We start from the raw sequence: 11,545 nt of genomic DNA on the forward strand, positions 1-11,545 counted from the left end.
ATTGCGGCTGTATGCCAGGGGGCGCTAGCTACAATACGTGGAAAAGCACAGAGACCCCATTTCAAGAATTACTTTATTTATGTAAAGGATGGACCTTCAGTTCCAGTCAAAAGTTTGGACACGCCTACTCATGTAGAATAATAGTGAAGACATCAAAACGATTAAACAACACATGGAATAATGTAGTAACCTTTGTCATCAAGGCAAAGAGTGGCTACTTTGAAGAATCTCAAATATATTTTGATTTGTTTAACACTTTTTTGCTTACTACATGATTCCATATGTGTTATTTCATAGTTTTGATGTCATCACTATTATTCTACAATGTAGAAAATAGTAACAATAAAGAAAAACCCTGGAATGTGTAGGTGTGTCCAAACTTTTGACTGGTACTGTACATACTCAATTGGTATCATTCATGAATATTGCAGTCAGTCAGACTAAATGCAGAATACATGCATACAGTATGCTATCATACCCTCACATATGTTATAGACAACGACAAATGAAGCAATAAATACAACACATTTTGGTTTTATTCACTCACTGCCATTAGAAAATAATGTGTTAATTGCACCCAATATTTCTATTTGTACAGTTTACAAAATAAATGGCCAGGCTAACATTTTACAGTATCCTCACAGGCACAAATGCAGTATGAAAGTGCTAAACAGCCTGAGCAAAGCCAAGCTGAAGCAGGACAATGTCCTCCATACCAGATCTTTTTGTTGTTGTTGCATAAATTATTTGATTTGTAGTGTTAACTTTCTGAACCACCTTCCCACGATTGACTGATCCAATATTATACTGTCAATTCAATTTTAATTGCATTTGATTGAAAATCGATGCATGCATCCATTTCATAAACCACTATTCTGATGAGTGTCTCTTTGGAGCAGAACTTATTTTGACATACATTCTATCCCACTCAGCAACCCAGGATATTTATGTAGGGTAACTTAACATGAACACTGAGAGGATTACGATAGTAACAATAAAGTGATGCTGCTAACTGACTGCTGGCTATGCGGATCTCTATGCAGCCCTTTTAATGTAGTCAGTGACCATAATACAGTGCTAAGATTATGACCATTATAATGTTAACTTAATAACAAAGTTTTGATTGCTGGCTGGACAACATTAAACAGTATGATATGTGCAATGCCATTTCAAGAACATCAGTGCAGTGGTTCTATTGTTCTGTGGACACACTGCTCTGTACAGTTCAATTAGTCTTAAAAATCTAAAAAGAAAACATTTCAGTACATGGTAGTTTACATTGATTGACCTGTATTGCTATGGCAAATCAAACCTAAGTTGTGTTGGAGAATGAAGTGAACACAGATATGTATTTTTCTTCAACAGTCTACAATTATGACAGTAGTGTGTATGTGTGCTGTATTTCTTTCAGCTTTGAAAATGTCTGTATAATATATGTATAGACTGCCTCTCTACATAATATGATGACAGCCATTCAAATGATATGACAAAACAAACACTGTAGACATGCAATCATGGATGCCAAGCAAAGTTTAGATGTGAATGAAAATGCTGTGCTTAGAGGTGAACTAATGTTTCCCTCACTGATTGAACAGGGCTGTATGTATTCACTAGGAAGCAAACAGGCCGAAACGGAGAGGGACCTACCTGAATTTGTCCATAAGAAGTACTTGTTATCCTTTTTCATTTTGCTACAGTCCAAAATGTTTTGCTACAGTTTGCACTAATGAATATTCCCCACATAGGATATGACTAACCACAGACCTTTTCCCTGTGTCAACCTAGCAGCAGCATTTGAGCTCCCTGGTTAGTGATCTGTGTCCGATGATGACATTGTCTTTACTCTGTTGTCATTCCATCATAGAGGTTAAACAGTTAAAATGAACACCTATTGTACCATGAAATTAAACTATACAAAGTCATACAATTATTTTTATGGCACTTGTCCTTGATCTGTACTGGCTTTAGTGACTAATACAAATATTAATGTGGTAAGAATCCTACTATGGCCTCCCGAGTGGTGCAACGGTCTAAGGCACTGCATTGCAGTGGTGAGGCATCAATACAGACCCGGCTGTGTCGGAGCTGGCCGCGAATGGGAGATTCATGTGGCGGCACACAATTGGCCCAGCGTCGTCCAGGTTAGGAGAGGCTTTGGATGGCCTTGTCCCATCGTGCTCTAGTGACTCCTTGTGGCAGGCCGGTCGCATGCAAGCTGACTTTGGTCGTCAGCTGGACTGTGTTTCTTCCAACACATTGGTGCGGCTGGCTTCCGGTTTAAGCGAGCAGTGTGTCAAGAAGCAGTGCGGCTTGGCAGGGTTGTGTTTTGGAGGACGTATGACTCTCAACCTTCGCCTCTCAGTTGCAGCGATGGGACCAGACTGTAACTACCATTCGGATATCACGAAAAAGGGGTAAAAAGTACAAATAAATAAAAATAATCCTACTAAGATAAAGTGACGGTACGCACTAATAATGACAACATGTGGGTGTTTCTGTTTCTTGTCTGCTCATGATAACTAAGCATTCATTTCAGTAAATATAGGCTCACAGGAAATTGGTCTTGAATTGAATGCTGGGTGAGGTCTTGCTGGGTACTTGGGGCTGTGTGGCCTTGGTATTGACACTATCTTGGTTGCCCTTGACATCAGCCTCCAGCCTGGCCTTCATGTGGGGTGAGGAGGCCATCAGGGCCTTGAAGACGGACGAGTGTTGGGGGCCGATGCCTATCAGATCCTGCAGGCACGACTCATGCAGGGCGCAGGGGCAGAGGGCAGGGCGTTCTCATCCAGCAGACAAGAAATTAGACTGGGAAGGAGAATGGCCACCAACCAAAATAAGACTATGCATCATGGGACAGAAAGACAGAACAATTGGAAAGGAAATAAAAATATCAACCAATCCATATTTGACACCCATTATCCAACCTGGGAACGTATTATTGTTTTCCACTTCAGCATCTAGAAAAGCTGACGAACAATGTTGACCACTAATGACCACAGCATTTGGGAGTCTGAGGTAACTTAGTGTAACGGGTGTCGTAAGGATCAGACCAAAACGCAGCGGGATCGTGTATACTCATCTTCTTTTTAAATGTGAAGAAGGAAAAACAAACAAATCACGTATACAAAACAAACGAACGACACTAACAGTCCTATCAGGTGCTCAGACACTAAACAGGAGACAACTACCCACCAATCCCATAGAAAAAAACACCCCTCTTAAATAAGACCTTCAATTAGAAGCAACGAGGAGCAGCTGCTTCCAATTGAAGGTCAACCTCATTAACTAAACATAGACATAGAAAGACTAGAACTAACATAGAAATAAACTAACAAGAACATAGCCCAAAAACCCCGGAACACTCTAAACAAACACCCCTCTTACATAATAACATAACCCAACAAACCCCGAACCACACGTCCTGACCAAACTACAATAACAAATAACCCCTTTACTGGTCAGAACGTGACAGTACCCCCCCCCCCCCCAAAGGTGCAGACCCCGGATGCACCTTAAAAACAACAAAACAAAAACTAATCCAATTATTCTAAACATAAACAAAAAAAATAATCCCCAACTAAAGGGAGGAAAGGGAGGGTGGCCACCGTCACCGACGGTTCTTGTGCTACACCTCCCCCTCCCCAACCCACCTACTATGGAGGTGGCTCAGGCTCTGGCCTTACTCCCCAACCTAACCGGATGCACCTTAAAACAACAAAACAAAAACTAATCCAATAATTCTAAACATAAACAAAAAAAATAATCCCCAACTAAAGGGAGGAAAGGGAGGGTGGCCACCGTCACCGACGGTTCTTGTGCTACACCTCCCCCTCCCCAACCCACCAACTATGGAGGTGGCTCAGGCTCCGGCCTTACTCCCCAACCTAACCTGTCCACCCCCGCTAAATACTTATTAACTTTTACCCCTCCCGAAGTCTCTGGGCTATGGCGCATCGCTGAAGACCTCGGGCTGATGTATGTTGCTGGAGACCTCGGGCTGATGTATGTTGCTGGAGACCTCGGGCTGATGTATGTTGCTGGAGACCTCAGGCTGAAGGGCAACTCTGGCTGCGCCGATTCCGGACTGTAGGGCGACTCTCGCTGCGCCGATTCCGGACTGTGGGCCGTCTCTCTCGGCTCCGGACTGTGGGCCGTCTCTCTCGGCTCCGGACTGTGGGCCGTCTCTCTCGGCTCCGGACTGTGGGCCGTCTCTCTCGGCTCCGGACTGTGGGCCGTCTCTCTCGGCTCCGGACTGTGGGCCGTCTCTCTCGGCTCCGGACTGTGGGCCGTCTCTCTCGGCTCCTGACTGTGAGCCATCTCTCTCTCTCGGCTCCGGACTGTGGGCCGTCTCTGCTGGCTCCGGACTGTGGCCCCTCTCTGCTGGCTCCGGACTGTGGGCCGTCTCTGCTGGCTCCGGACTGTGGGCCGTCTCTGCTGGCTCCGGACTGTGGGCCGTCTCTCTACGGGGCACTGTCGCCAGAAGCTCTGGACTAGAACTAACATAGAAATAAACTAACAAGAACATAGCCCAAAAACCCCGGAACACTTTAAACAAACACCCCTCTTACATAATAACATAACCCAACAAACCCCGAACCACATAAAACAAACACCCCCTGCCACGTCCTGACCAAACTACAATAACAAATAACCCCTTTACTGGTCAGAACGTGACACTTAGCCTATTCACGGTGTGTCTCGTCTGCAGCAAATACCAGAGCCTCCATGGTCCTGACTCCATCCTGGATGGCCTGGAGCTCCTACGGGCTCTGGGGCACCCTCCTCTCCACACCCTGGAGGTGTCCCACCACACAGCCCTCCATGGTCCTGACTCCATCCTGGATGGCCTGGAGCTCCTACGGGCTCTGGGGCACCCTCCTCTCCACACCCTGGAGGTGTCCCACCACACAGCCCTCCAGGGTCCTGACTCCATCCTGGATGGCCTGGAGCTCCTCGGGGCTCTGGGGCATCCTCCTCTCCACACCCTGGAGGTGTCCCACCACACAGCCCTCCAGGGCCTGGATGAAGGGCACCACCCCCGTCTGTCTCTGGTACACTGACATCAGCAGCTGGTAACTCCTGCTGAGCACCTGAGGAAGAGTATAGAGCTGGTGTAGAGTCAGCTGTGGATAACGCCTTTACATATGCTTTACATATGAGAATCAGTGGGGAGAACCTTTTTGCATTGAACGCTTGAAGAGAATGTAATACTGAGGAACTTAGAATAGTAGAAAAGTTGACTCTTAAAATACTTTTATAGTCATCATAAGACAGTGGGTCACCAAGGAGTCCTAAAAAGCTGTCTTGTGCTTTAGTTTTGTATTACTGCTGAACTATTTAGTGCTGAGTTTCTACAGGATCTTTAGAATCCAGGATGGCTTGAAACTTGTCTATGCAGCATGTCTGCAGTGGCTGGGCTGTGGTGACCTCAGAACTGGCAGACAGCAGGAAGATGGTGAGAGCTGTCAACAGACTGATCTCAGCCACCGCAAGGTTGGGCTTATCTGTTAACAGAGAAAGGGACACAAAGATAATAATTCATCCAGTTAGAATCTGACTGAACTTAATACAATTTATAATGGAATTGTGCATTCTGAACCGTATTTTGACTTGTAAAACCCAAGACCAAACTTGGAATGCAATTAAGGAACTTAAAATGGGATTGCGCACGTGTAGACTTTCAAACCAAAGGCCATGACATTTGATGTAGGCTGGTTTGTTTGATCAAGTTTTCCTTGTGATGTGGCCTCCCATGTCGTAACTGACTGCGTGTGTGTGTGTGTGGGGGGGGGGGGGGGGGGGGGGTGATTGGTTGTGTGTGTGGTTGTGTGTGTGTGTGCGTGCGTGATTCTGTTTTCTATGTGACGTGCCGTCCCATTCCGCTTCGTCCCTGACTCCGTACCTGAGTCCCAGAAGTCCAGCAGGGTGTTGAGGGCACAGTGCAGCATGTGGGCCCAGGCTCCGCAGCTCTTCTCTGACCGACTCATAGGGGAGGAGGCACCACCTGGCCCAGAGCCCCACCACCACAGGGCTGCTGGACTAACTCCCTCAGCACCCCCATCAACAGATATAGAACTGTAGGCAGGATGGATTCACTACCTCTGAGGGGAGAAGAGAGAGGGTTTAACTATTAACCACAGGTTAACCACAGCACCATAGAAAAGACACGAGAGAGGTGAGGAGGAGAATGTTTAATCAGCCTATCATCTGAGTGATCATTCTTTAAAACAAGATAAAGTTGTTTTTAAAGGGCTTTAACACATTCATTTGCAAATGAGTATTTGTCCATTTGTGAGTCATGTATTGACCATTACTGATCAAATAATCAATCATTCTCCATGAATCAATCTAACGATTAATCATGGTGTTGACCTACTATATGTGCTGTTTACTTCCTGACTTGGTTGAGTTTAGATGGAATTAATTAACCACAGTCCTGGTTAGTATAGCAACCAGGCCCAGCTTGGCTTACCCTCATTGGCCATTGAAGGCCAAAATGTCAATCTTTTAAACTTAAAAATCTTTTAAACCATAAAAAATAAAATTTTTCTTTACGGTGATAGAGCGTTGCGCCTTTTCCTGTCCAATGAGGTCAGACAGGATGGCCAGAGCAGCCGCTACCAGTATGCAATCACTGTCACAGACTCCAGGCTGGTCCTCCCTGGCCCCCACAGGGGCTGCCGGCCAGCTTGGCGCTGAGCTAGGGAAGTTTACGCACCAGCACAGACAGGCACAGCTCCAGGGCCCCGAATCAGGCCGTCTGTGTCTTGGCCCTCCCCAAACCATCTCCTTCTCTGCTGCCCCGTCATCCACTGGGAGAAAGCGACACGTTTCAACAAAATACAATGTCCTACCTTGCAGCGGTAGAATACATGTGCTAAAGATGGTAACGCTCCCCATCATCCACTGTTGCTCCCTATCATTGCTGTTTCTTCATTGATCGATCAAACAAGCAAGGCAGGTCTTCCTGTTCCACACTCTCCCTCATTGGATGATATTCATAGAAAGCTGCCCTTCAGTCAGTGTGACTCCAAACAGAAAGACCATACACAACACAGGCAGTTAGTAGAGAAGCCGTGGGCATGCCCATTTCTTCTCACCCAGGATGAGGTGGAGTCGGTCGGAGCTGATGTCCTCAGGGGACTTGACGAAGGCCAGGGAGGTGGACTGGCCCATGGAGAACGGGGGTGACGGGCCGTGACAGGTTGGCAGGGCCGTCGTCCACCATGATGAAGTCAGTGCTGTTGAGCCACAGGGCCGTGGCCTGGAAGATAGGAGCCCAGGAACTGCAGTAGTGGGGTCTGGCCTGCTCCACTGTCTCTGCTGTGCAGAACGTCCCTCCTGACAAACACACACAAAATGGTTAAACCAATGCAATATCCCATCCCAACTACAGGCACACATCGATTAATAACTCAGAGCATCTACCGACATGAACTACTCTCTACCCACATTAACTGCCATCTACCCACATTAACTGCCATCTACCCAGTGACACAGACAACCCCACCAGGCCCAGAACATGACCTGTAGCATGTAGTGCTGTAGTAGTGTCCTGCTAGTGTCCTCACCTGTAGCGCTGTAGTAATGTCCTGCTAGTGTCCTCACCTGTAGCACTGTAGTAATGTCCTGCTAGTGTCCTCACCTGTAGCACTGTAGTAATGTCCTGCTAGTGTCCTCACCTGTAGCGCTGTAGTAATGTCCTGCTAGTGTCCTCACCTGTAGCGCTGTAGTAATGTCCTGCTAGTGTCCTCACCTGTAGCACTGTAGTAATGTCCTGCTAGTGTCCTCACCTGTAGTGCTGTAGTCATGTCCTGCTAGTGTCCTCACCTGTAGTGCTGTAGTCATGTCCTGCTAGTGTCCTCGCCTGTAGTGCTGTAGTCATGTCCTGCTTGTGTCCTCACCTGTAGTGCTGTAGTCATGTCCTGCTAGTGTCCTCGCCTGTTGTAGTCATGTCCTGCTAGTGTCCTCACCTGTAGTGCTGTAGTCATGTCCTGCTAGTGTCCTCACCTGTAGTGCTGTAGTCATGTCCTGCTAGTGCTGTAGTCATGTCCTGCTAGTGTCCTCACCTGTAGTGCTGTAGTCATGTCCTGCTAGTGTCCTCACCTGTAGTGCTGTAGTCATGTCCTGCTAGTGTCCTCACCTGTAGTGCTGTAGTCATGTCCTGCTACTGTCCTCACCTGTAGTGCTGTAGTCATGTCCTGCTAGTGCTGTAGTCATGTCCTGCTAGTGCTGTAGTCATGTCCTGCTAGTGCTGTAGTCATGTCCTGCTAGTGCTGTAGTCATGTCCTGCTAGTGCTGTAGTCATGTCCTGCTAGTGTCCTCACCTGTAACAGGGAGCTGTGCTGAGTGGTCCTGGGGAAGGGTGAGGAGAGTGTAGTCCTGCAGGGCATCCAGACACAGATGGCTCAGAGTAGCCAGGTCAGTCTGGACTAGCTTCAGCAGCCCTGCTCCTCCAGCACCCCCACAGCCCTCCTCTAGCAGGGGGGAACCAGCCCGCTCCCCCTGCCTTTCTGGGCCTGGGATGGGGTTCTCCCTCTGTCTGCTGCTCCTCCAGCACCCCCACAGCCCTCCTCTAGCAGGGGGAACCAGCCCGCTCCCCCTGCCTTTCTGGGCCTGGGATGGGGTTCTCCCTCTGTCTGCTGCTCCTCCAGCACCCCCACAGCCCTCCTCTAGCAGGGGGAACCAGCCCGCTCCCCCTGCCTCTCTGGGCCTGGGATGGGGTTCTCCCTCTGTCTGCTGCTCCTCCAGCACCCCCACAGCCCTCCTCTAGCAGGGGGAACCAGCCCGCTCCCCCTGCCTCTCTGGGCCTGGGATGGGGTTCTCCCTCTGTCTGCTGCTGCTCTGTACCACCACAATGTACACATAGGAGAAGAGCCAGAAAACACAGTGAAGAGGCAGACAACACAAAACGGCAATACAGTCAGGGTTAGTATTTTTGCATTTTAGTCATTTAGCAGACCCTCTTATCCAGAGCGACTTACAGAGCGACTTAAGTGCATGCATCTTCATTTTGACTCAATTAAGTAGTTGTCAACAAAGTCAGAGCTAGTATGGGGGGAAAAAGTCAAGTGCGAGTGTTAAGTGCGAGTGCTTTTTTGGCAGTGGGGAGGTCAGGGTGAGGAGGAGGTGCGAGCTGGGAGTGCTGCTGTGAGATTATTTAAGATACTCGTTGAAGAGGTAGGGTTTCAGATGTTTTTGGACGATGGGCATGGACTCTGCTGTCCTAGCTTCAGGGGGAATCTTATTCCACCATTGGGGTGCCATTCTCTCTGTGTTTTAAAGTGATAGTAGCACATGGAGAGTCTCATAAAAAAGGAGTGATTAGCACTTTGGTTGAAACATAACAATTCATAGCATAGAAGAAGTGAACTAAGATCACATTTCATTACAGGACCAAGTCTATCCATCTTAACAGTGTGACTACTCCTCTGTTCAAAACCCCAGTTGAAACACTATCATGGATAATTAATAAATGTTCAGCTCAACTTATAGCTGGAACGGATACAAAATAATAATTGCTGTGAGCAGCTAGCGAAACCAAAATATCAGGGATATTTCAGCAAGCAATTACTTTCAAAGTTTGTGTGTCAACAACTGAATCCCAAATGATTTTGCCTGCTAACTGGATGATGCTGTTAATCATCCTGTCATATCAAACAAACAGAAGCCCCTTTAGAAGAGAAGGGAGGAGTATTAGCCTGGTTCTAGATCAGTTCTTGCGGTCTTGCCAACCCCTATAATCACTGTCAGGTCATTGTCAACAAGTTGGCAAGACGGCGCCAACAGATCTGGGACCAAGCTAGAGGAGTGTGGGAAAGATCTGACAGCTGAGGTACTGGGAAGGATAGTTGTACTTGCATCAGTGACCACATGATATGTTGTTTGTTGTTTAAGACCAGTGTCATCAATCAATCTTTACTACTTATGGTCATTTGGTCATGGTCATCATTTTTCAGAACTCACTACTCTGATAAATAGAGCAAAAAGCAGTTGACAGAGACAAGTGACTGTTTTCGCCCCTTGACCTACACTAGTGATCTGAATAGCCATCCATTGTGAAGAGAGGACTTTGAGAAACGAGCCACTGACGCAAAACAACTCCTTGGCACTACCCCTGGTAGAGGGCTGTCAGGAAGGAAGGAAGGGAGGGAGGGAGGGAGGAACAACTCCCAAGTGGCGCAGCGGTCAAAGGCACTGCATCTCAGTACAAGAGGCGTCACTGCAGTCCCTGGTTCGAATCCAGGCTGTATCACATCCGGCCGTGATTGGGAGTCCCATAGGGCGGCGCACAATTGGCCCAGCGTCGTCCGGGTTTGGCCGGGGTAGGCCGTCATTGTAAATAAGAATTTGTTCTTAACTGACTTGCCTAGTTAAATAAAGATTACATTTAAAAAAAGAAAAAAGAAGGAAAGAGGGATGGCATCAGTTCATGCTCGCTGTGGATGCCTGATTGGGTTAGTTCAAACTCACAGAAGATAAACTAAAAGGACAACCAATGTGAAAATCAACAGGGGGACAAAGAAAACTCTAAGAAAGTAGGCTCAACAAATACTTCCACTGACTTGCTTTGACTATAGCGTCTGTGAACGAACGGGTCCGTTCAGATGGTCGCCACAGGGGTTCAAATATCTAGGAATCCCAGCTGATAATGACTTAAGAAATTTGTACAAGCTTAACTACTCTGCCTTGGTTCAGAAGGTGGTGGATGACTTGAATAGATGGAGATATCTCCCTCTCACATTATTTGGGAGAATTAGCTGTATTAAGATGAACGTTCTGCCTAAAATGATGTACCTATTTCAATATTTACCCATATCCCTACTCGAGAGTTTCTTTAAGTCCTTTAACAAGACCATAAAACTATTTGTATGGAACCGTAAAACCCCAAGGGTGAGCCTGGACAAATTAACGTGGGATTATAGTCTAGGTCTCCGCTACCAAATTTCAAGATGTATTACTGGCCAGCGCAAATGAGACTAATTTCATTCCTGTTTGAAACTGAACCAGCCCCTTCTTGGACTCAGATGGAAATGTTTGCTCTTAATGAAGAGGTTGGGAGTAACATTATCTACAAGTGGAACCCCAAGACCATATCAACAAAAACAAGCAATCCCGGTACCATCAACTTAGTAAGATCTTGGTATGAAATTCGTAAGTTATTTTGTCTGAAACAAGACTTGTCACCCAAAACACCCTTGTGGCAAAACAGACTCCTGCCAATAATCTTGGATAGCAACATTTTTCAACATTGGCATGAGAAGGGAATAACACATTTAGAACATTCTTATATAGATGGGTTACTTATGTCATTTAGAACATTGTTATATAGATGGGGTACTTATGTCATTTAGAACATTGTTATATAGATGGAGTGCTTATGTCATTTAGAACATTGTATTATAGATGGGTTACTTATGTCATTTAGAACATTGTTATATAGATGGGGTACTTATGTCATTTAGAACATTGTTATATAGATGGAGTGCTTATGTCATTTAGAACATTGTTATATAGATGGAGTGCTTATGTCATTTAGAAC

At 46.5% G+C, this 11,545-nt stretch overlaps 1 pseudogene; it reads right to left on the reverse strand.

Moving 5' to 3' along the window:
• Nucleotides 1-2,547: 2,547 nt before the first annotated feature.
• LOC145857940 (HEAT repeat-containing protein 5A-like) overlaps nucleotides 2,548-11,545 on the reverse strand; it is a 13,462-nt pseudogene continuing 4,464 nt past the window's right edge.

This window comes from Salmo salar, chromosome 09 (assembly GCF_965601325.2).
Source record: "Salmo salar chromosome 09, fSalSal1, whole genome shotgun sequence".
Classification (NCBI taxonomy): domain Eukaryota; kingdom Metazoa; phylum Chordata; class Actinopteri; order Salmoniformes; family Salmonidae; genus Salmo; species Salmo salar.